Source organism: Glossina fuscipes, unplaced genomic scaffold (assembly GCF_014805625.2).
Source record: "Glossina fuscipes isolate IAEA_lab_2018 unplaced genomic scaffold, Yale_Gfus_2 3, whole genome shotgun sequence".
NCBI lineage: Eukaryota > Metazoa > Arthropoda > Insecta > Diptera > Glossinidae > Glossina > Glossina fuscipes.
Window position 1 is genome coordinate 9,212,265 of NW_023998417.1, and position 6,100 is coordinate 9,218,364.

The following is a 6,100-nucleotide window of genomic DNA, read 5'->3' on the forward strand; positions in this document are numbered from 1 at the left end:
TTCCAGATGCAAATTGCTACACACAATATCGAAAGCATTACTCCGACTTGAAATAATGTATTTCAAAATAAAAAAAAATATATATGTACTTTAAACGCATATATACATACATAGGTAACGCGAATGTACAAATTATGTTGAAAACAGAAGTTCAAGTCTCTGCATGGTCTCTGAATGGCTATCTTATGAAATTATAAGGACCTGTATACTTTTTTAATTCTTATTTGCAGTAATCTCTCAAATATTCGATATGTTACTTTGATCCAGATAAAAGTTCTCAACATCCCTAATAAACATATGGTAGTACGCAACGTAAGTTTTAAGCCGAAGCCCTTGAGGCTCTTCATGCTCTATCATATCTCTTTCGAATAGAATTTCAGAATATATATAAAATAATAACATTCTTTTGGCATGAATATCGTAATAATAAGTAACGCCAGAAATATTCATATATAATCTGTCCTGTTTTTTTTGTTTTTTTAGATTATATTAAGTAATAAGCATAAAATTTTACTACACTTGTAACGCAGAGCACGTACTCCTCTTTTCAGGTTCTCAGCAAGTTTTAAATATTTGTTTAAATTTACGGTACGATACCAGGTACATATATGTACGTATTTTGTAATAAAAAAAAAAAAGAGAAAATGAAGAGAACTTGTTAAGCAGCATATTTTTTTTTTATTATATATGAGAAAGTAAATTTCTCTTTTAATCCTTACCTTTTTTTTCTTATAACAAAACAAGAGAAAATGACAGTCAGTTCAGAGTAAATGAAAAAAACTTATGTTTAGTTCGAAAGGAAAACTCTCTCTTAACAGAAAAAAAAAAGCCTGTTCTATCCCTACCATTGCATCATCATCCAACGATCAATGGAGTTACATTAAACGTATTATTCTATTTGTACGCAGCCTCTAGGAAAATTTATATAAGAAAACGATATGTTTGTTAATAAATCAGATGAAAGAGAAACAATCAAGACATTGTACGATAAAAAAATTAAATAAATGTTTTATACCTATTTTCCATAAGATTAAAAAGTATAAATATATATAATTGATTAATTTTCTTAACCTTCAAGAAGAACAAATAATATTCATAAGAATCACAAAACACGCACTCTACTTACACTGATAGTTATGAAAAAACTTTGGATCGTTTAACCTACTTGTTGGCATAACTAAAAAAATTTATGAAATCAATGCCTTTTTCAAGGTTGAAATAACGTTAGTTACACATCTATCTATAAACCAAATAATCAGTTTACGAAATTTTCTACTCAATGGAATTTCAAAAGGTTTTAACGCACCATACATGTAAACGTTTAAAAGTTTAAACATACAATGCGACTTGTACGTGTTATGAGCGTAGACACCTCAGTATGTATCAAAGAGAAGCAATCAAAACATATTTATATGCGTAAGAATACAAAGCATTCAACTTTTTCTTATATGCAGATATTTAACATTATTTTTTTAATTATTATTATTATTATAAATATATTTCTGCAACGCTCACAATCGTATTTGTTATATAGTTTAACAAAAATATAAAAATAAAATCATACATGGCTTTAAGATAATTTAAGCCATTAACTTTGATAAGTTTGCTCATCATCTTACACTTTACAATACTATTTCCATAGAAAATTCCAATGTGTTGCTTGACAAGCTTAATGAAAAAACAGTTTGTATTATCGGATGTTTGCAGATTAAGACTTAAGACAATGAATAGTTTTCCAAAATGACCTGCTAACGTTATACGATATAAACTTTCCGTTCAACTTTATACCAAGTTATTTAAAATCGTTGGGTTAAGATTTTTGCATTGAATATAAAAGAGAATGCGTTCCGTCTCCACTTCTAGTTAAGTTAAGTTAATTACACGAGAAGCAAAAAATAGTAGCAATGCCTTTGCACTGTATATATCCTCTACACTATTCATATCAAGCATATATGTATAAGTTTGTTCGTATGTATGCAACATCTAGAATGAATTGAAGTAGACTCACCTTTCATTTCAATCAATTGAGATTCGAAATCATTCACATCACATGAGTCAATTTTGACATGTCGATCCGTCTGCCGCGCTATCGATTCTTGGCACAATTTCCAAATATTTTAATGAATATTTGATAAACTTATATGTTTTGGTTTTAGAATGAAAATTCTTAACAAAGCGATCACCTAATTTCCACCAATGTCCTTGAATAGCGATTCGCTATATAAATTCATTGTAGTGTGCTTAGTGTAGTCTGGCTTGTGGACTGCATAGATCTATATTTCATGAAAAGTAAGCTTTCACGCAGCAAAAAGCTTTAATTTTTAAATCAGGCCAAATCGCGTAAGGTATTTATTAATGGATCTAGTTCGACTATAGCATTTCTCACTTTTAAATTTGTAGTTTGTCTTCTAAGTGATTTCAGTTTTCTATAATTCTAATAAACTTGCGACCTTGAAATCTAAGGTAGTTAACATTTGATAGCCTTTTCTTTTTTTTTTTTTTTTAGTACAATCGAGTGACAAAAGTCATGCGTCTCCGTCCTTTGCTGGTGAGTATTCTATTTCTGGTTTCATTTTTTATTTTGGATTTTCGTTTTTTTTTCTTTTTTTTTTTCTTTTAATTGCTTTTATAAATGAAGCGCACTAAAGATTCAGCCCAAGGCGGATATTAACCCTCTCTTGTTTTATGATACTAGTAGTTTTTTGTTTTTGTTTTGCGGTAATGCACGTACTAGCGTCGTTATTTATTTATTTGTTGATCATGTTTTTGTTTGTTTTTTGTTAATTAAAATTAATTCAAGGTCATATTAAAGGTAGTTAATAATTTTGTCGTAATTAATTAAGCGCTAACAATATGCAGCAAATATTAATGCAGGTGGATGTTTATATGCATCTATCCATCCACAGTGCGCACACTCGCAAGGCCTCAGTTATCAATCATATACGCGGCACGTATTAATGCCGTACAAAAAGAAGTCATTATGGTAATATAATTTCAAAATATGTAAACTGTGATAGAAAAAATGCTCAAAAATATTTTTTAAGTACAACCTTACGATTGTCGAAATACACGCTAAAATTACTAAACCTCTAAACTCTCGATATGATTAGTTTAACTGAACGTTATTACAGTTAAATATATGTATGAATTATTGTTACGTATATTCACTGTTAGATCCATTTTATCAAGGGACCTGTAAAACACATGTTTCGTACCTGTTATATGTGATCCAATCATAATCAATGTTCCTGTTAGCCACGAACGAATTCGTTTGGTGGACTCGTCTGTGGGAAAGGAAATTCACAGGAAATTCTTTATGTAAACGGAGGAACAGCATATAGAGAGAGCAAATTCATCATTTCATCTCTCCTGAGCGATATCAGAAGCGTTTTTTGTTATGCAGCAGAAATATTTCTTGTCGTTCGCATGACATGAAGGATAAAATTATAAATTTCAAACGCTACGTAAATCTTCTCAATCAATTGAAAATGAATGTGAAAGAATGGGCAGCAGTTACAAGGGAAAAGATTACTCATCGAACGCAGCTACTTGAATATTCCGCAACTCACTCATTCGCTCACAATTATGTTTAGCCCTGAAATTAAACGAAAAAACAACAATTATAATGTATACAAAATTTTACAAAATATCCATCATGCATAGATCGTAGGTTTTAGTCGAAAGACTTTATTCAAGCATGTAAAGCCAGAATATTTATATTTTATACACGTTTAGCCATTATATTAGCCTTAACCCGCGTTGCGAATGAGACCAATATCAATTATCTGCTTGATTTGGTTTTATGCAATTCGTGGGCCTGTTGTTTTCATCACCTTCTTTAATCCATAATACAATACAATAACACAATAACACAATATATATGCAGAAATCAACCAATACACTACCAATGTGAATATGTAGTATGAAGAAAAAATACAATTGTTTTATATTATTGCATTCAGCTATGGCTGAATATTAAAAACAAACTCAACAAGATCTTTACTCAAATTTTTTATCTTTCAAATATTCACAAAAGTATTGAATAAGTTTCGTTGACGAACAGGATATTGAGAAGTCAACAACGGACAAGTAATAAAAACTTTATAAATACAAATAAAATGTTAACACCGTACTGTTAACGCGTAAAAACAGGGATGCTTTCAAAAATACAATATTAACAGGGGGGTCCATATATATGTTAAATAACATGTGTAACATGTTAGCATTAATCATTGTTTTTTGATTTCGTGAGATATCAATTTTCAGTTTTCATGCAAAATTATGATATTCATCACCTCAATCCCATTTATTATTCAGAGTATTTTTTAAAAGTTCGACAAGATTGCGACCATTTTTTGCATTGATCTTTCCGTGGTCGTAGAAAATGTATTTTGGGCGCATGCCATACCAATCCAAGTCCTTGAAGAAATTCTTAAGAAAATTCTCACTTAAGATTAGGCTTTGTGCTTTAAGCTTCTATAGCAAAAAAAAAAACAAAAAAAAAACAAAGTTAAACAATATCCATTATGTTCAACCCAAGTTCAAAGTTAAAAAAACTCTTTTGATAAAAAATGCCTATATTAGCACGAAATATTGTGGTCCGATAACATTTTTTTTGTATTCAGTTTTCTGATTATTTTATTCTTTATTTTAGTTCATAAAGAAAGTCAACGAAGTTTACAAAAACAATACTCGTCTTATTTTGTTTCTAAATGTGTATATATAAATACATATACATATTTATGTGTTTATATAAAAATAAGTGTACATAGGTATACTTTTATAAAAAAGGCTGCCGTAAGTGTATCATATGCATATATATATATATATATATCAACAACGTAAATATGATGCACTTCGGCCACTTTTTTCCCCGTAAATTATTTATAGCTTTTTCTTTTATCTGCTTTAATGTATACTTTTAGAATAATATTAAATTTTTAATTATCGCCTTGAATATCCGTCACCTAGTGCTAAGCACATTTTGGATATAAATTTAATATACTCTGTCTGTGCATCCTATGAACCGATGTTTGTTTGTACCGTAAATGAATTCGTATATATAAACTTTACATAATGAAATCAAAGAGGATCAGAATATATATATATATATATATAAAATATCAAACTACTCGAATGAAATGCTTTGAAAAATTCAATCCCGCTACGTCGATTATGAAACCATTGTGATTGTGATAAAAGAAGACTTTTTCCCATTTCACCTAAGCCAATTGATCTCTCTGTCTCTCTTCTAGAGTATATATGGTCGGTCCCTCGTTTCCACAAGTCATACTTAAAATTAAGAAATTGTGCGTAATGATGTTTGTTAAAAATGGATAAAAATTTGCATAACAATTAAAATTATAACGAAAAAAAAAAACATAAAAAATAATAATAATAAGCAAATAAATAATAATTATATGATGATTATAACATGAATGATCAGCAAATTTCACGCTAAACATTTACAAGGCACCCGGTAATAAATACTTTTCATATGTCATTCAACTTGCAAGTGTATCCGCTGTCGTCATTCATTGAAATTATGATTCAAAATAAATTAAAATTTACATTTTTTTTTTTTTGTTTAACCTCTTTTCTCTTCACAAAAGCCTAAATATACTCGATTGGAAATAATTCTCGATTATATTACGTATATACTTAAGAAAATAATATTTATACATAATGATAGTTGAACAAAATAGAATAAAAAATATTAAAATTCCTAAATGTAACCACACTAACTAACTAACTAACTAGAGTGGTACGTTTTCATATAAATATATACATCTGTTTTATTTTAGTTTAATCCATTCGGGAAATCTCTCGAATATATATGGATGAAAAAATTATATGAAAGATAAAAAATAGATAAATTGACAATTAATTATTTGCATTCATAATTTTACAATTTCGATATTCTGTCGCGATAAATTATTTGTTAAGCATTCGTTTTATGTTCTTTTTTCAATCGTTAAAATTATTGAATCAATCAATCAATAGTAAAGAAAATTGTAAAGTGAATTTCAATACTATTGTTAATCCTTTTTTTACGATTTTATGATGCTCTTACCAATGTGGACAGACAAATGAGTAGTGT